At 40.0% G+C, this 20,935-nt stretch overlaps 1 long non-coding RNA gene and 1 other non-coding gene across 2 annotated transcripts; both read right to left on the bottom strand.

The window, feature by feature from the left end:
* Positions 1–5,905: 5,905 nt before the first annotated feature.
* LOC125095442 (uncharacterized) lies at positions 5,906–20,120 on the bottom strand. The gene is made up of 3 exons (XR_007125885.1): positions 20,062–20,120; positions 6,812–6,870; positions 5,906–6,186 (listed from the first exon to the last, which is right to left on the bottom strand). It is a non-coding gene; the product is annotated as an uncharacterized LOC125095442 (long non-coding RNA).
* LOC125096579 (U6 spliceosomal RNA) lies at positions 7,019–7,125 on the bottom strand. Its single transcript, XR_007126260.1, has one exon. It is a non-coding gene; the product is annotated as a U6 spliceosomal RNA (small nuclear RNA).
* Positions 20,121–20,935: the final 815 nt, after the last annotated feature.

Genomic DNA, 20,935 nt, shown 5'->3' on the forward strand with positions numbered 1-20,935 from the left:
TCTGCTCTGATCTGGGTATCTTTTCCTTGGATTCTTGTCAAAAATCTCATGACTGTCATGCTTCCATGGTCATTTGTTTCCCTACTGATGAGCAAGGACTGGCTCGTCCCCCCATCGTTTGGTCAGAGGCCTGTTTTGAATATATTCTTCTGACTGGCTGTGAGTCCTTGGCTATACATCCTGGGTTCATACAAGAAAGGATTCTCATCCAACCTCTGATTGGACTGCATCTCTCACTAAGACCTTTCTTGGTTCCCTCTCTGTGCTAATCCCTGCTGGCACCCAGTGAGCTCCATTTGTTCAGACTGGGTTTTAAGAGCCCCTCAGATTCCAGTTTGTCTCCACTGTCTCTCCCACCAAACTATTCCCTGGTGCATTATTTTTCTCTCTTCTCTACTGTAGACTTTTCATGCTTGGCCTGCTAGTTTCTTTGGTATTCTTCACACTGACCATTTCCCTCCAGGCTTCCTTTCATTCTTTGGCTCACTGTATAAACAAAATTGGGGGCATCCACCCTACCTCACCGTTTCTCAGGGAGCCTGCTCCTGTCTATAACCCTTGCTAAATGACTCAAGCCTGGATGTCAAGGGCCAGAATCTGGATCCTCAGAGACACTTCCTGGATCAATGTAGCTCTCCTTCAGTGCCCAGTACTACCTGATCTGGGTCTGTCACCTCCATACTCGTTGTTGATCCTATCAGACACTCACATGCTTCTGGATGGTCTCAGATTTAAGAAGCTCTGGTTACCTGGTTCATGACCTTGACTTAAACTCAGGATTTGTATCTGATTCAACTCTGTGTCCCTAGATATTAAAATAATACCTGATACTGCATAGTAGATTTTTTAAAAAGATTTTATTTATTTATTTGTCAGAGAGAGAGCACATGTAGGGGGAACAGCAGGCAGAGGGAGAAGCAGGGAACCTGATAGGGGACTCAATCCCAGGACCCTGGGATCATGACCTGATCCAAAGGCAGACGCTTAACTGACTGAGCCACCCAGGCATCCCTGAATACCAGATTTTATACACACACAAATTCATGCATACACATACACTTTTTTTGGATGAATAAGTGAATACCACTAACCTCCTGACTTAAAGCTCCCAACAGCCTGCCACACTGACCTGACCTCTAGATAATGTCAGCTCCCTGGCTTGCCTCAGGTCACTGCCTTGTAAGTTAATGGGAAGAGCATTTCAAGATTATGGCTTTTGATTCCAAGGATCAAGTACTAGACATAACTGGCATGAGATTTAATCTTTTTTGTCTTTTAAAAGCTTAACTGAAGTATAACGGTATACAGTAAATTGCATATTTAAAATGTACAATTTGGTAAGTTAATGAGCATATTCCCAAAAGATTCCTTATGCCCCTTTGTAATTCCTCCTCCTTCCCTCCAACCTACCACCTTATCACAAAGCCACCACTAATCTCTTTCTGTCCCTATAGATTAATTTGTATTTTCTAGAATACTAGATAAATAGAGTCATTACAGTAAGTTTTCTTTTTTGGTCTAGCTACTTTCACTCAGCATAATTAATTTGGATTCATACATGTTGTTGTGTGACTCTAGAGTTCGTTTATTTTCACTGCTGAGTAGTATTCTATTGTACTGATAGACCAAAATTTGTTTACCTATTGATGGATTTTTTGGTTGTTTGCAGTTTGGGATTATACAAATAGAGCTTCTGTGAATACTTCACATATGTGGGTCTTTATGTAGGTGCATATGTGTGTATGTCTTTATGTAAACATATGCTTCCTTTTCTCTTGGGTAAATAAAGATGAAATGGCTGGATCATATATAGTAAGTGTATATTTAACTTTTAAAGATACAGCCAAACTGTCTTCCAAAGTATTTTACATTTTGGGGGCCCCTGGATGGCACAGTCAATTGAGCTTCCAACTCTTGGTTTTAGTTCAAGTCATGATCTCAGGGTTGTGAGATCAAACCTCTCATCAGGCTTCGAGCTCAGCAAGGAGTCTGCTAAAATTTCTATCTCCCTCTCCCTCTGCCTCTCCCTACTCTCTCTCTCTCTCTAAAGTGAATAAGTAAATTTTTAAAAAGTATTTTAAAGTATTTTTTAAAAGTATTTTAAAGTATTTCACCAGAAGTGTAAGTGTTCCAGTCCCTCTATATCTTCACCAATACTTGGATGTGTTCAGTCTTTTAAAAACTTTTAAAATTGAGATGTAATTGACATATTATAATGTATTAATTTGAGGTGTACAATGTGTTCTGTCTTTTTAACTTCAGCTCTTCTCCTAACTGTGAAATAGTGTTTCAGTTTGGTTTTAATTTGCATTTCTCTGTGACTGATGATGTTGAACATCTTTTCATGTGCATATTTGCCATCCATACATCTTCTTTGATAAAGTGTCTATTCAGGCCTTTTGCCCATTTTTAAACTGGGTTGTCTCATTCTTTAAAATGAAGATGTGAAGGGTTTTTAATATATTCTGAATAGGATTTCTGCAATTCTTCCAGTAGCTGGAGGAATGGACTCCTATAGGTCTATCCACGTGCCTCTTCCGTAGACATGCTCGTTCCCAATTTTTGAATCTTTCTCTTTCTAAACCTCTGACTAAGCAGCTGTGTTATTCATTGCATGAGTCTTACATTTTTATTTCAGGCTACTTTTCTTTCCACACAATATAGATGACCAGATGTACCCCCAAAGCTCTTCCCATTAAGGCCATCTTTGGATGGGGATTATAATACAGTGGTTCATTCCTGGCTTCACCACATACCAAGCTAATCCATTTATGTATCAGGACAGGTTTTTTTTTTTCTTTTCCATGAGTTGATCATAAGGGAACTTGCCTGTCCACCACCGTACTCCCCCCAAAAAACCCATGAATATAAGCTGAGAGGCAGGCAATGGTGCACTAGTGATGGTTGAAACAGGAATGTAAGCCATCTACACATGCACATTGTCTTTGATGTACCACTTCCATCTCACTATGGACTTTTGTTGGGCTCACATGACCTTATGACTTAGTAGATCTGACAGAACACACCTTGTAACAAACAGTTCTGGCTGCACAGTCACTGGATGTCCGGAGATCAGGTGTTCTGTCTATACCCCGGCTTAGTAGCACATCAGGAGCTATATTTTGAATGGTGTCTGCCATAGATGGTGTAACATTGTTCCAGAACTCTAATGTCTTCATAATGATTCTCTTACCAGGGCTTGCTGGAAACTCCTTAAAATGTCTTTTCCCATCACACATACCTCTAATAGCATAAGTCTGCTAGGCAGTATAGCTAAGGTCTCTCATGAGGTTACAGGCCAGATGCTGTCCAGGCTTGATTGGGGCTGGAGGATCTGCTTCGGCAATGGCTCACTCACATGGCTTTGGGCAGCAGGCTTCAGTTCTTTTCCACATAAATCTCTCTGAAATGGCTACTCCAGTGCCTTTATCACATGGTACCTGACCTCCCTCATGGCAAGTGATCCAAAAGAGAGCAAGGAATAAAGTCGTAATGTCTTAAAAGTCACATATCATCACTTCTGCAATATTCTATTTGTTAGAAGTAAGTCACTAAGGCCAGACCACACTCAAGGGGACAGGAATTAAGCTCTGTCTCTTGAAGGAAGAAATACCAAAGCATTTGTGGGCATAACTAAAAACCACCACATACGATATTTTCAATATTGTGATGATATGCAGAATGTCCAGGCAGTCTAGGTTCCTTTGCTTATATTACCACAGAGAGCAAAAGAATTAACGCTGGTCAAGACTGTAAATGTTTGTGTCATTCACATACTTCTGTTTCCTTCCCTTGATAGGAATAGAAATGAAGGCATTTGCTAATCAATGTAAGGTACCTGAGGCCATATTAGCCTGTTTCAGCAGAGATATTACATCTGGCACAGCCACTGAAACCAGGGCCACTATATGGTTGACTTCATTATTTCCCAGGATCAGACGTTTTTGTAAGGGTCAGACTGGCGAATTACATGGGGATAAGTGAGGGCCATCACCCTGTGTTCTTCAGGTCTTGACTGGGAGCACTAAACGCTGCCATTTCCCCCAGGACGTGATACTGTTTTTTATTCACTCTCATATGAAGGGGCAACAGTTTCAGATATCTCACTTTGTCTTCCCCACGAATACAGCTTTCATCCCACAGCACAAGAAATCAGTGTGGAGGTTCCGCCAGTTACCCAGTATATACATTTCGATTACACATTGTGGTACCAGAGAAATTACTCTTTCTTACTCTAGTTTTCTCCATAGCACTTATTACCATCTCTTAATAGTACTTATTAAGTATAACTTAATATACTTAACTCATTTTAATATACTCAATATACTTATTATTATCTGTCTCCCCAATGAATCTAATTTCCATAAGGACAGGCATTTTTTTTTCTTTTTTAAAAAAACTGATATATTTCCAATGCCTACAAATTAGCTAATACATCCCAGAAACCTAGTTCTAGCACATGGGAGGCATTCAGTAAGTTCTTGTTAAGTGAAAGAATAAATAGTGCCTGACGCTCAACATGAGTTCATTATTGTTATTGTTAGAATTGCCCTAAGATTTTACCATCTCTCCCAGCAAGTGTGAATTCAAGTGTGAAACATTCACTCTGGAGCAAATTAGGGAATGGTTTCTAGAAGAGGATCAGAGATGACTGATGGCACCTCAGGTGTCCCATGAGCAGTACCTGTGTTGGTGTTTGGCTGAGAGGTGGAAGGTGGACCATGAGGGAAACCACTCCAGGGTCCTCGGCACTTTCCATCTCTCTCTCCTCCCCTAATGTGAACTGAAGTACAAATATTTAATATTTGTTAATAGTAAATGTTTAATGTCTCACATTTTCCAGTGGTAATTATTGGGTTTTTTTTTAAGCCTCCTAAGATGGAATTTCTTGTTTTTAAAGCATTGAGCCATAAAAACTTAAATACTTAATACTTATATACTTTCAGGCTTTCTCGTGAAAAAAGGATATGGCTATTGCCATATTTACTGGTATTTAGAAGTGGATCCTCATTTCAAAGGAGGCATGTGCTTTTCTATTTTATCACAGTCGTCACCATTCTTCGTTGCCTCTTTCACATGAAGGCTAAGTGACAGTTGTCAGTCACAAATGTATGAATCACATCTTTTTTTTTCTTAAAGTGAAGAAAAAGTGATATTGTTTTGATAACCAAGTCCACACAAAAATTGGGAAGAATAAAATATAAACAGAGAGAAATACATATTTCAAGAAAAATGGGAATAGTGTTTTGGGGAGGTAAGAGAGAACAAAGATCATTCCTAAGCATTTAGTATGTAATCTGCAAACAAGATATGACCAGGTACATAGAGTGCCACTCAAGATATAAGGACCTGAGCGTGCAACCCTTCCTCTAATCCAATAAAGAGGAATACATAGTATATTCTATCTACTGTATAATTTGCAAAGTACTTATTTCTTATTTTAAAAAAATCTGTAATTCACATTAACATGCATGGCAATTTTAGCTTTAGTGGGTTTTTTTTTCCATATTGACATCTAACCCCCGAGATATATAATGTGCTACTTCAACTCCCATGCTTTTTCCTTTAGGAATGGAAATTAAAAAGAGACACATTGCTAATTGATATGCTTCATCACTGTTGCTTCCTTATTTACATAAAAGTTTTTAATTCTAGCTGAAGAACAATTTAATTAAAATTCTAACTAAGGACCCTCATTCTCTTCAATTTCAATACGGGGAAGGGTAATTTATTCTTCCAGTTGTTTTTAGTTGATCGTTTTAGGATCCAATAACTGTAATTACAACAATAAAAGTAAAATTGCATATTGTAATTTGAATTCTGGGGTGTCCTTAGCTAGCAAATACACATAATGACTGAAAAAAGTAACAACATCAGGGATAATCATCTGGATGTTTCTTAAAAGGTCAAAAACAAATCCATCACAATCCCAGCATTAAGCTAAGCTTAAATGGTAGGGTACTGGTGCATATTTGTCACAATCCCATAAGGAAACAAGACTGTTCTCATGTTTATCTCAATATGTCTTTCTCCATCTTCCACCTCTCCCATCTTCACTCCAGCCGGTTGTGAAAACAAGACAGTTATGGAGCCCAGTATGCACTGATGGCCACGCAGGATGCTTCTGGGTGTGAACCAGACTGGGGATGACTCATGAAAGCCAAATGTTTGAATGGAAAGCCCCCCCTTAAAATGACACAAACGCAAATATTTATAAACATGTTCAAAAGCATTTTGGAACTCTTGGGAGGAGGGGTAAAATACCACCACCCATTCTTAATTACATCATTTTGATGAGACATTGCTTTGCTATCATCGTGCTGACCCAGGCTTTAAGACATTCAGAAACGAGGTCACTATAATTGGTAGGACTGTCCTGACTCACAGTATTTCTTATTTTGAAATATGATTCTATTTTGATAACTTCAGCGCAATCTGTATTTCGAATGCATCAAAAATTCATGTGCTACTTGTGAAAGTTTTCAGTTTCCTATAGATAAGTCTCAATTGCAAGCTATACAGAGTTCATAAGAAAAGAGCAGTTACCAATGGAAATTTGTTTCTTTCTGAGCAAATTTGACCTCAAATGGTATAAGCAGATATTCAAATTCTGTACTTTAATGTTGTCTATTGTTTTAAACACCTTTCTTTACTCCTCAAGCAAATAAGAAACGACGGTTTTCATTCTGACAGATATTTTTGGTGCACACCAGGTTCTTGTTTAGACTTATAAAGCCTTCGCTTGAGACCCTGGAACCCATAACTGAGACTATTTGGGGCCCGTGGGAATTCAGCTCCTGTTAGAAACTACCTCTGAAGATAAGGCGATGGTGGTGGTGGACGTTTGGTGTTTTCTCATCTGGTCCAGATCTGAAAAGGAACCAGGGGGACAGGAAGTAGTCAGGCCAAGAGGCCAGCCCTCCTGCTAAACCAAGCTGCCTACCCTTTTTCTGTGACCCCCTACAATGGTTTTCTTAGGTTTGTTGGCTTATTTTATTTTATTTTATGTATTTTATTTTAAAATAAGGAACAGCTCACAAATTTGTGTGTCATCCTTGCTCAGGGGCCATGCTAATCTTTTTGGTATCATTTCAATTTTAGTATATGTGATGCCAAAGAGTGCACTTGTTGGCATATTTCAAAAAGGACATTGAGGGGCGCCTGGGTGATTCAGTGGGTTAAGCCTCTGCCTTCAGCTCAGGTCATGATCCCAGGGTCCTGGGATAGAGCCCTGCATCGGGCTCTCTGCTCAGCGGGGAGACTGCTCCCCCCTCTCTCTCTGCCTGCCTCTGCCTACTTGTGATCTCTGTCAAATAAATAAATTAAAATCTAAAAAAAATAAATAAAGCACATTGAACCACCAGGCATCACTGATTGAACTCATTAAACTAAGCATTGGTACTCTTTTAGAATTTTGTCTTGCATCCAAAAAAACAATGAGAAGTAGTTAGACTAGTGGCTATAAAGAGATATGAATACAGAGGCTAGTATCAAGAAGAGATAATATCACCTTTGTTCTCCATATTTGGAACTGGCATTATCTTCTTCTGTAGCAAAAACATCCCGACCAGATTAGTGTATGGGGACTGAGTTATATAGCCCTGCTGCCTTTAGCCAAGATCATGAGAAAATGGGGTCTCTAGATAAATGAATTTCCTAGTTTTCTGGAGTTTCCCCCATTAAGCTGTGGAGGAAGATTGAAGGGGTAGGGGCTGTTAAATGAAAGTTTTTACTTTTCCCTTTATACTCTTGTATAAAGAATACTTTTTAAAATAAAATTAATACATATTATTTTACTATTTTTAAAAATTTGCTTGGAACTATTTTTACACAAACAAATGGGTTATGTATTTCTGACCTCTCAAACAGAGCCAAACTGAGTTTTCTTTTGATGATTATCATCATCATAAAACTCAGTTCTTCTCTGTACTACAAAACCATGATACCCTCAAATAGTCCTGGAGGGTACTGGAAGGTTTACTCCCACACTAAATGTCCTCACTTTTACTTATTTCTCACAAATTTTTTGCTCTCTGCTTTGCTGTGAGATTGTCAGCTATCTCTTCATCCTAACAGAATGCCACCTACCTGCAGCAGCCTCTCTCAGCCTCTCTCCTGAATTTGTTGCTTTAATTTGATGCTCCTTAATTGGCTGACAGGTTGGTAAGTCACATAAACAACCTGCTAATAGTCCACGTAAAATTAAATTAAATGAGCATAGAGTGTATGCCCAAGGGTCACTCCTATAAGCCATGTACCCCCTTCCCCCCCCCCCCCAGAAAAAGCTTGAGTACATTCATTTGGAGGTTTCAGTCTTATCCTTTCTGTTTGGATCACAGCTGTGGTTCAGATACTAGATGACACTGGATGAAACAGTTATATGTAAGTGACATGATGCTCTGCTGTCTGTAATAAAATGAATTGCATCCTTTTTCCTTCCCTTGTGAAATTGCTCAACAGCAGTTCAGGTAGATGCCTGTGATATTAAATTGTAGTTGTTCTCATTCTTTGGATGCGTTGAAATGATAGCCCTAAACATGTTGCCAGTTCTAGGATAATATTTTAAATTAGCAATAATTCCCAGCATTTGGATAAGCATTCATTTATAGTAAATGTTCTCAAGTGTGATAAATGCATATTTGGCCTTTGTGCTTGGTTCCTGACATAGAGCTTCTACCCTTAGAATTTCCTGAAAGAGTGTAGGGGCACCTTTTGTCATTCCTAAGACCTTTTCAACCACACCAGAGTGGTATATGCTATGGCACAACTCTTGTTGTGCCCGTAGGTAGCTTTGGGATGAGGGTTGGTTCCCAGAGGACCCAACCTTGTTAGAGAGTTAGGACTTTCGACCCCATCCTGCTGACCTCCAGGGAGGGGAGAGAGAAGCTGGAGACTGATTTAATCACCAGTGGTCAATGACTTACTCAATCATGCCTATATAAGGCAACCTCCAAAGAAACCACTAAATGATCAAGCTGAGTGCTTCGTGATGGGTGAACATATAGAGGTGTTGAGAGGGTGATGTGCCCAGGCCTGAAGAGGGCATGGAAGCTCTTTGCCTCCTCCCCACCTTATATTTTGCCCAAGCAGGCTTTTGGCTCTTCCTGAGTCGTATCCTTTGTAATAAACCAGTAAATAGCAAGCAGACTGTTTCTGTGAGCCAGTCTAACAAATTATGGAACTTGAGAAGGGGGTCATGGGAAATAGCCTGACCATCAGAAATACAGTTGGCTTGGGATTTAGGATTGGTGTCTGAAGTCGGGGCAGTTTTGTGGGAATGAGCTCTTAACCTGTCTGCTAACTCTGGCAGTTAGTGCTAGAATTGAATTGTAGGACACACAGTTGGTGTCTGGGGAGTTGAAAAATTCATTGGTGTAAGGAAAAAAACCTACACAATTAATGCCAAAAGTGTTGTGAGTGAAAAACTGCTCACCAGGCTTTTATGATCTCAAATGTTTGAATATGTATCAGGTTTGCCAAATCCATATGAAAAAAAAAAAGGCATACATGTTGGCTCTCGTCTACTGGGTCGATCAGACAAGACTCAGCTGACTCACAGATACATGGAAATAGATCAAACAAGTAGCATGTGTTTGAAAGGAACATTTTAGTTAGACAGGGAGTGGGGATTTTTTGACAATCGTTCTGAATGTGAGTCAGAGTGTAGGTTTGTGTGGGTGAGTGTGTGGGCGGATACATCTGTGGGCGTCAGAAAGAGACTGCCAGAGATAGATTGCTATAGTTTTGTAGCTAGTAAAATGACTATAATAGTAAAGTAAAATTAAAGATATAGACCTTCGTGGAGGCTTTAAAATAGTTTTAGCTAAACAATGTCAACAGAAGGTTTATTTAAAATAGACCAATAGCTTCCCACAAAGAGTTTAAATTACCTTACGTAATAACAGGCAGTTTTCATTTACCACTTACTTGAAATTCAGTAATTACCACAAGTGAAATCTTATCTTATATTCCTGGTAGCCAAAACTTTCTTAAAATGGGAAAATTGAAATAAATTGGGCAAATTGCTTATCTAGAAAATGACCTTCAGCTGTTCCTAGCATGAGGAATGACAGCAAATAACTTGCAAAGGAAAAAGAAGCTAAAATGGGTACTAGGATAACAAAAATTCTATCTACAGCTATAACAAGATGATTTCTGATATACTTACCCACATGCAGGAATTGGGTAATACAAAAGTATGAAAAGAGAGGGAATTGGTGTTATAATTGCCTGCCTGATTTTATCTGGGAGAGTGATGATGTCAGTGATGCGGAGTTTGTGCACAGAGACTCCATTTAACAAGAAATTTGGATTCTGTTTCTGGCAATTCCATTATTGCATCCCCGGATTCTGCTAAGTGTGAACTTATGGGCAAGTCCAGAGCCCACAAAGCTATTTGGAATATCACTTGAAACTAAGGCAAATGAGGGGCGCCTGGGTGGCTCAGTGGGTTAAGCCGCTGCCTTCGGCTCAGGTCATGATCCCAGGTCCTGGGTTCGAGCCCCACATCGGGCTTTCTGCTCAGCAGGGAGCCTGCTTCCTCCTCTCTCTCTGCCTGCCTCTCTGCTTACTTGTGATTTCTCTCTGTCAAATAAATAAATAAAATCTTAAAAAAAAAAAAAGAAACTAAGGCAAATGATTCCAGAATGACAGAGTTGATGGACAAACATGCCAAGGGTAGGCAGAATCATTCAATACACAGCTCACATATTTGAGCCTCTATGATGTGCTTCCTCGCTGAAATCACAACCCGCATCTGCCCTCCAGGAGCTCAGCCCTTGAACTAAACAGTTAAAGAAGTGGGTGGGCATTGTTTGTGTTAAGTGTTATTATGTACAGGTTAATGGAGGAAACGATTATTAATTCTTCATTCACTCACAGTGATTTTCTTTCCAAAACAGAAATACATTTTTCTAATTACAAAAATAATACAAGTTCATTATAAGAGAATTAAGATATGATAGGAAATATCATTCATTGATTTAAGAGAATTCATTTAAAGCTACTAGACACGGAGCAAAGGGTCTGCTTCATTTTATATTCTCTCTTTGCAAACTAACTTCTCCACTCCTTGCCATGTATCACTTTTCATTAGGAACTGGTGGAAATTAAGTGATACAATGTACTGGCCTAGCACAGCAAGAAATCCGACTCATTCTTGTCATTGCTACCATGCGACATTAGTGATTCTCACATGGTGTAAGTGTAGTTTAAATTTATTTCATAAGCCACTTGGGGCTAGAAAAATCCAAACAACCACATCTGCCTCTTATTTGTGTTGGGAAAATCACTCCTGCACCGGGAAGGGATCTCTTACCTTTCTCCATTCTGAAGTCCTGTTCATTACCTCACCTTTTCCCTCATAGCGGGGAAGTCAGATCCCATGCAGCGAGTCTGAGGTTGATCAACGGTGGCTTGAGCCGCTGATGGGGAGCGCGCCAGACGCAGAGGACTGGGTGCGCCTCGCTCTTGGACAGACGGGTTTATGCTGCAGTTTTCCGAGTCATCTGAAACCCCAGCGCTTAACGCAAAGAAGGTTTCATTCTTGCTTGTGCCACATGTCCATTCCAGATGGGGAGGCGGGTTCACTCAGGGAGGAGGCTGGTGGGGGCTCTGCCATCCTGTGGCCGCACCAGCTCTCTGGTCGCTGCCGCGGGGAAACCGATACTAGAATCTCAGGTGGGCTTCGCGCTAACCTTCTCAGAAGACAGCCCTGGGGCTTCTGCTCACCTCTCCTTGGCCACATGGTCTTCCTTACTTCAAAGGAGCTAGGAGTCTGGGGAATAGATGGGATGATTGCTTAAAATGGTCTGTGCATTTCTGACCACAGGCTGACATCATCCCAAATCAAAGAAGTGATATTCAGTTATTTACTTATGTTAGTTTCCTACTCCTTTGTCATGAATATTTGAGTGTGAGACGTACGTAGAGATGAGGACACCCTACACAGAAGCAGTTTTCTATACGTAATTACTTTATACATAACAGCTTACTATTTTCCACAATAGGTATCCAAAAGGGAGGACGATATTGTGAAAGAGAAAATAATACCAAGCCCTCCTTTTTTACCACTAATTCCAATGTGGGTTGACTAAAAGCAGCAACATGCCTGGATTTGTCAGGCTAGACTACTTTCTGTAACAATTAGTTACCTCTGGTCTTTAGAAGTCTGGGTAACTCTTTCTTTTGTTTATCTCAATTTTATAGTTTTTCTATAATCTCCATGGTTTAAGACAACAGAATTTATTAATTGCATGTGTTAACAATTCAGTGTGGGCATTTGACAAATGGACTTCTGTGAGGTGATTTAGGGACCTGGGCTCCTCCTTCCTGAGACTTTGGCATCCTCCGGTGTTCCTGAAGCCTCTGCCCAGCGGACAAAGGAAGAGAACTACGAAGAGGACCCGGCCAGGCTTCACAGCATATTGTCATTCCCACCCACACCGTGTTACGCAGAATCACGAGCACACTTAGCCTCGTGTGTGCCTGGGATATGTAGTCTGGCTGTGTGCATGGGAAGGAAAGAAATCAGTCTGGTGAGTGTCTACTACAATGTCCTGCACATGACCTAAGTAAATACACACATAAGGAGAAGAAAGACTAAGGAATCTGACCAGAGTGGGAACTGTCAGGGAAAAAGAACATTATTTCTCTTGCCTTTTCTTTATTTCCCTCATTTATAGTTCCGTGTTGCTTCTCTACAAGTTCTTCTTTCTATTTTTTTAACCAGTTTTCAAGAATTTTAATATTCTGCTTTGTTGAGAGTGTATAGAAGTGAGCACGAGGACATTCAGCTGGCTGGAGTGTAAGCTGATAATCTTACCGAAGGGAAACTTACCTATGTGAATCAAAAACCTCAAAAAAGGTATAGTTAACAATTCTATTTCTAGAATTTCATCCGTGGAAAATGAACAGGTAATATAAACAGATGCAAGTACAAGTATATTTAGCATAGTACTGCCAATAATGGCAAAACACTTTTAAGACGTAAGTGCCCAGCAACTGAAGGTAAATTAATGCTACTTCTAATGCAATATCATGTGGCCATGAATGAAGCCATAAATGTCTACATATCAAACAATGTTCCTTATACATTCTATAAAAATATCAGTTTATAAGTCTCTCTGGAATATTCCCATTTTGATTTTTTAAATGATTATATATACACACAATATATATAAAATCAAAATCAAAATGGATATTGTAGACATAGGTTTACAAACTGATATCATATATATATATATATATATATAATTTTTGCTTACCTGTGTTTTTAAGTTTTCTTACATAAACAAGTGATTTTTTTCTAAAAAAGAAATTTAGTTTTTATTTTATTTTATTTATATTTTAAAAGATTTTATTTATTTGAGTGAGAGCACACACAGGAGCAGGGGGAGGGGGAGAGGGTGAAGGGGAAGCAGACTCCCTGTTGAGCAGGGAGCCCTCCGCAGGGCTGATCCCAGGATTGAGCCAAAGGCAGACACTTAGTAGACACTTAGCAGGTGCTCCTAGCTTTTATTTTAAAGTGAAAAATGAAAACCCCTAACATTTAAAACAGAAACATAAAGTTTTAATCCATACACATGTCAAAGAAAAAAAAAACAAACACCACCTGGTTACCCACACTGACTCTATCCTCCAGGCCTCCGAGCCAGAGACCCTGGAGCTGTCCTAGCCCTTGGGGGCGGGGCGGGGGCAGGTGGGTGGGATGGAGGTTGGGGAACCGCGTGCTCTGGGGAGGCCCTTGTCTCAGTGCCCGACTTAGGCAAGCTGCGGGTCCATGCACAGCCACTGTTCCTCATTCCTCATGTCCCTCATTCTGACAATGGTCTGCTTTCTTTCCTCTGAGTAGGAAACCTGCCGAGGCAGCTGGCTTGTGGGATTCTGTGTAGGCCTGTGAGTTATATGCAAATCACATGGAAAGACAGTCAGAATCTTTCCTCAGATGGTCCAAGTCAAGAATATTTGTCTATTTGTCTCAAGTCTGTATTATGCCTAAAAGAGGGCACGTACTTAGATTTCGCTTTCTTAATTTCTTCCAGAATTAAGTCGAGCTGCTGTCAGAAGAGGTTTCAGCTTCTAAAGTTCACTATTCATTTCGGAGTTATCCATGCATGCATGCTTACAAAAGTTAAATTATTTTCAAAGATAGAATCATTTTTCTACCACAATTGAATTCAAAGCCAGTGAAGAGCCAGAACATGATAATTTCATCTAAGAATCAACATCCTTTATGTTCAAATAATTTGTAATATGGACATAACAGTCGAATGACAAAAACATTTTTAATTGCATTAGGTAATAAGAATAGTGATTTTATGGGCTGTAGACTTCACTCAGCGAAATCATACATCTCTGTCACACACACAAACACACATCTCAAATGTTACTAATATCTGTTAAAATTATAATACTTATACTTAAAAATTAACAGAAAGTAGTGTACTTTTAAAAATACCTATAATCAGGGGCGCCTGGGTGGCTCAGTGGGTTAAGCCTCTGCCTTCAGCTCAGGTCATGATCTCAGGGTCCTGGGATCAAGCCCCGCATCGGGCTCTCTGCTCGGGGTGAAGCCTGCTTCCTCCTCTCTCTCTGCCTGCCTCTCTGCCTGCTTGTGATCTCTGTCTGTCAAATAAATAAATAAAATCTAAAAAAAAAAAAACCCAAACCTACAATCAAAAATCAAAGCCAATCTTGGTTTTCCATTAAAGACCAACTTTTATTCAATCTTTATACTCTTTTCAAAAAAAAGCATACTCTTTTCAAAAAATTACTGTATTATGGAACTCAGGAAAAAAAAAAAACAACAGAACACACCAAGATGTCGCTTTGCTAAATTGTAACATCTTATACTGGCATAGACTATTTTTTGGCTTTTCAAAACAGGATGAAAAAGAGGAAGTACTGATAGTTGCATGTAATTCATTCTGATTTTACTGGTTAGCAGTAAGAATTATCTTTCTTAACAGAGAAGGATAAGAGGTTGACTCTCATAGTCATTCAGGATTTTCACTGGAGGTGGAAGGGAATTAGTCCCTGAAGGGAGAAAACAGAGCGTCGGTGCTGGGGTGGGAAGGCCGGGAAAGACGCTGGAGACAAGAGGCCCCTTCTGTCTCCATCTGGAGCTCCCTGGTGGCTCTCACGAAGTGCTGACCTAAGCAACTCTCTGCTAACTACAGCTTTTGCCACCGCAGACGACACCAGAACCAGCACAAAAGCCGTGTCCTGGGGGAAGCCTTGCACTCAGGCCTCAAGAGTACTGTTCTTCTTGAAGATCTCGTCTGTCTTCTCACCACTGGCTATTCCCTTCAAGAACCAGCTCTAGGGGCACCTGGGTGGCTCAGTGGGTTAAGCCACTGCCTTTGGCTCAGGTCATGATCCCAGGTCCTGGGTTCGAGCCCCGCATCAGGCTTTCTGCCCAGCAGGGAGCCTGCTTCCTCCTCTCTCTCTGCCTGCCTCTCTGCCTACTTGTGATTTCTCTCTGTCAAATAAATAAATAAAATCTTAAAAAAAAAAAAAAGAACCAGCTCTAAATGCTGCTCGTTAGCTCCGGACTCCCCATTCCCAGCATCTCATGTCCTCAGCTTGATCACCCGTGAAAAGATTTTGGTCAGTATGGGGCTTCCCTCCTCAGCCTCGGTCCCTAGCTAGGTGCCAGTGCGCACAGCACCTTCCCACTGCTGAACTCAGTGTGGGAGGAGGCTCATTGTATTTGGGCAGAAGGAAGACACAGAAAGCTCATTGAACTCACCCGAGAATTCCCCTAAAATTGTGTGGGGAGCAATCAGAAGGGTTGGTGCAGTTACAAAGGTAACTGAGTGCATTGCTTGTTCTCTGACAACCAGAGATCATATAGTAGCAGGGGAGAGAAAGAGTAAAACTTGGCAACTCAAGCCTTTTCTGATTTGAATCTCTTTGACAAAGAAGCCGTCTGATGCCCTCTTATGACAGCCACTTATCTTCCCGCTCAGTCACTTCACCCGTCCTCCAACCCCTCCCTTCCGCACAACTCTTAGCTTCCAACGCTTGTCTCTTTGCTCACGACCCTGATTCCCCCTCCTATCAATCAGTGAACCCATTTACATGCCCTTGAACCCATTCTCGGTTACATCACGCATTAGGATTTCTGTGGGGTGTCTTTGTGTGTGTAGCATGTAGAACACGCTTTTCAGTAGGTGAACAGGTTCTTTGGTTAACCTGTGTAGCTATATCACTACATAATGTAATGTGTAGGTATAAGCACCAATACAGTGCGAATGTTTGAATTCTGATGGTGACTCATAACCAACCACCTTTATATACAGGTAGGTATGTAGGTATGTACATACCAAGAGGCATGTAACTCTTGTGTTTATCTGGGTATCTGTGTTTAGGTACCTGGACTGTCTTTACGCACGTGTAAGTCTGCATCTGTGTACATCTGCATACACGTCTCAAGACAGAGCTAGTGGCTTCCTATTAAGGAAGCTGTCTCCAAATCTTCCTACCTAGGTATGTTACCTTCTCATTTCTGGGGGGAAAAATTTTACTGTGGTTAAAATATATGTAATATAAAACTTACCATTTTAATCAATTTTAAGTGTATAATTCAGTGGCATTAATTACATTCACAGCATTAGATAATCACCACTTCCTAGTCCCAACACCCAAACAGAAACTGTGACTATTAATCAATAATTCCCTTCTCCCAACCCCTGATAACCTCTAATCTACCTTCTGTCTCTATGAGTTTGCCTATCCTAAATATTTTGTAGAAGATATTTCATATTCTTGTATTACATTTACATGAACAATTATATAGTTGTCCTTTTTGGGCTGGCTCATGTTACTTAGCCTAATGTTTTCAAGTTCATCCATGTTGGAACATGTATCAGAATTTCATTCCCTTTTTATGGCTGAATAGTATTCCATTATAGATCTATGTCACATTTTATTTCTCCACTCATTTGTTGATGAACACTTAAATTTTTTCTACTTTTTAGCTATTGTGGTAATGCTGCAATGAACATTGGCATACAAATATTTATTCAAGTCCTTGTTTTTAATTCTTTATGGTATATACCTATAAATAGAATCGCTGAGTCATGTAGTAGCTTCATGTTTTGCTTTTTGAGGAACCACCAAACTGTTTCCATAATGGCTGCACCACTTTACATTACTACCAGCAATGGATGAGGTTTCCATTTTCTCCACATCCTTGCCAATATCTGTTATTTTCCTTTTGACAATGGCCATATTAATGGGTGTGAAGCGTGGTATCTTATTACGGCTTTCATTTTTCATTTCCCTAATGATCAGTGATGTCGAGCATTTTTCATGTGTTTATTGGCTATCTGTATTTCTTCTTTGGAGAATTTTCTAATGAAGTTCTTTGCCCATTTTTTTTTTTAAGATTTTACTTATTTATTTGATAGAGAGAGAGAGAGAGAGCACAGCAGGGGGAGCAGGGCAGAGGGAGAGGACAAAGCAGCCTCGCTGAGCAGGGAGCCGGATGCGGAGATCGATCCCAGGACTCTGGGATCATAACCTGAGCCAAAGGCAGACGCTTAGTGACTGAAACACCAGGGACCCCTCTTTGCCCAGTTTTTAATTGGGTTGTTTTTCATTGTTGAGTTGTAGGAATTCTTTATATATTTTGGATATTAATTCCTCATCCGATATGTGATTTGCAAATATATTCTCCCATTCTGTAGGTTGGTTTTTCACTTTCTTGATAATATCCTTTGATACATAAAAGTTTTTAATTTTGATGAAATCCAGTTTATCTCTTTTTTTCTTTCATTGCTCACTTCTGGTCTTACTTAAGAATCCACTGCCAAATCCAAGATCATGAAGATTTGCCTCTATTTCCTTCTAAGAGTTTTATGGTTTCAGCACTTTTAGTTCTCTGACCCATTTTAAGTTAATTTTTATATATTATGTAAGGTAGAGGTCCAACTTCAATCTTTTTATATGTGGAGGCACTTTTTGTTGAAGAAACTGGTGTTTTACCATTAAGAGGTTTTGGCGGCCTTGTCAAAAATCAATTGACCATAGATGCATTGGTTTATTTCTGAACTCCCAATTCTACTCTATTGGTCCATATGTCAGTCTTTATGCCAGTACCATACCACTTTGATTATTGCAGCTTTATTGTAAGTTTTGAAAAATGTGAGTCCTCTTACTGTTCTTTTTAAGACTGTTTTGGCTATTCAAGGCCCCTTGCAATTCTATATAAATTTGAATATTGGCTTTTCCATTTCTGCAAAAAGGGTGGTTGGAGTTTTGATAGAGACTATATTGAATCTGTAGATCACTTTGGGTACTACTGCCGTCTTAACAATATTAAGTCTTGCTACCCATGAACATGGGATGTCTTTCCATCTACCTACGTCTATAATTTCTTTTAGCAATGTTATGTAGTTTTTAGTGGATAGGTCTTTCACCTTTTGTTTAAATTTATTTCTAGGTATTTTATTTACCCTCTTTTTTTAAAAGATTTTATTTATTTATTTGACAGAGAGATCACAAGTAGACAGAGAGGCAGACAGAGAGAGAGGGAAGCAGACTCCCTGCTGAGCAGAGAGCCCAATGCAGGGCTGGATCCCAAGACCATGAGATCATGACCCGAGCCGAAGGCAGAGGCTTTAACCCACTGAGCCACCCAAGAACCCCTACCCTCTCTTTTGAATTGACTTAAAAATCCTCCCCCATTATAATAACTAGACTCTAATGTGTCCATAGTGCGTAGAACAGTGCCTAACACAGAACAGACATTGAACAAATGCTAACTGAATACTAGAATCTCCAAAACCATAGGATTTTGGAACTTAGAGGAAATAAACACTAATGCCAATTTCACTCTTCTAAAAATAAGAAATTATGTTTAGAGAGGCTAAGTGAATTGCTCTAAACAGCAGAATTAGCTAGTGGTAGAATCAGAAGTTCCTATCTCCTGAGTGTTTTCTGTGGCTCAAAATGTAATTATTATATGCCAAGACTCTGTCTGCTGGAGTAAATAAATGGGTGTGTTTAAAAACTTGGATGCTTGTCTTTGGGTTTGGAAATTTTTTCACTATCTAGTTCCCTAGTCTCTGAAATCAATCTTAAGTAACTGGGGTACCTACAAAAGTAGCTTGCATTTAAGACCAAAGAATAATGTACACATGTCAGCAAATGAGGTTATTCAAATGGATATGTAACTCAGTTCGTGATTACCTGGAGACATGCATCTATGAGGGTATCATACCTGAAAGTCTTTAGGAGTGTGTGTGTGTGTGTGTGTGTGTGTGTGTGTGTATGTGTGAGAGAGAGAGAGAGAGATGGTTGAGTTTCATTTTGGAAATGAATTTTAGAGCTTTCTATGCTGAGAACAGATGATCTTCTACTAGACTTTATCTCCTAAAGAAGTTTTCTCATTATATAGAATTATGTCCATTTAGAGAAAGAATGGAGAAAAGACAAAAGATATGACAAGAACTATGTCCTTGTTTACAAACTAAGGTATTCCTTAATATGTGTGTGTGTGTGTGTGTGTGTGTGTGTTGTTGTTGTTGTTGTTGTTGTTTTCCCTTAAATAAGAACTGCTTGTTAGCTCTTTGGCCCTCTCCTGAGATAAGGGTCAATCTGTCTGGGACAATGTATAGTTTTGCTTTATTCTGGCCCTTTTCCATAGTTGGTCAGTCCTTAGGTCATTTTCTTACCTCTCCTGATATAGGTTTCTCCTAGAACCTTCCAAAGATGGTCAGTAATCATGGGTCTGGGGATTGTTTCTGAGTCAGTGGTGCAAGACCAGCAACTCTTTGGCTCTGGAATTTGGGAGCTGTAGAAGAGAACTGTTAGTTGCCTACTCTATATCCTTTTCCTTATTATTAGCTCCCCAGTTTTGTTGTGGGTGATAAGATACTTAGGAAAAACAAACAAAAAGCCCCCAGATGAACGAAGACGACATTTCCCATTTTTGCTTGCATCTAGAGGTTATCATCAACCCAGCTTTGGACAATTAGGCATAAGCAAAAGTTTTTCGATGGGGCTTTCAGTAAAGATCTTTAAAAAGGAACGGAGCTGACAGCTAACAAATACCTTTGGCCCTGTGTACTATGTCCTTCTTCCTGGCTGGATTCTAGAGCTGATGCTAGAAGTGTAGCAGTCCTCTTGTAACTGTGGCAACCTTAAGAGAAAGGTTACGATGTCACAGAGATATAAACACTGACATCACTGTGCTGCTGAACCACTGCTCACTGTCACCTCCCTCTTTTTACACAAGAAAAACCCCTATTTGTTTAAACCATTGACTTTGGAGTCTCTTCAACCAGCAGCCCAATCGAATTCTTAACTGATACAGAAGCTTAAAGAGAAAGATGAGATAATTTGAGCCAATGGACTCCTATGTATCTTGTTGGTAAATTACATTTAGAGCAAACATTATGGAGGAATTCTAGGTAGCCAAAGTAACGGTAGCGGAATGTAGCGGAATATCAATCTCTCACCTCTTCCCTCCACAAAAAGCACAAAGAGCAAGAAGATCAAATAACACTACATATGCCCATGTCTTCATAATAACTAGAAAACAGAATGTCCAAACTTCAAATTAAGTGTCAGTAGAAAATAAACACTGAGCCTCAGTGAGTTGCCCCCACACTCCTGATGCAAACCCCTCTCAGGAAAACAAAGTCAGTTTGAGAAAAACTGTGCAGAGTTTAGAAAAGGGGAGCTAGTGGTAGATTTAAGATCGATCTAAAGCCACCAACCGAAAGAGAAAGCCCACTTAGTTTTAAAAAAAAATACTGAAGGGCACCTGGGTGGCTCAGTGGGTTAAAGCCTCTGCCTTCGGCTCAGGTCATGGTCCCAGTGTCCTGGGATCGAGCCCCACATCGGGCTCTCTGCTCAGCAGGGAACCTGCCTCCTCCTCTCTCTCTCTGCCTGCCTCTCCGCCTACTTGTGATCTCTATCTGTC

Source organism: Lutra lutra, chromosome 3 (genome assembly GCF_902655055.1).
Source record: "Lutra lutra chromosome 3, mLutLut1.2, whole genome shotgun sequence".
In the NCBI taxonomy this organism is placed as follows: Eukaryota; Metazoa; Chordata; class Mammalia; order Carnivora; family Mustelidae; genus Lutra; species Lutra lutra.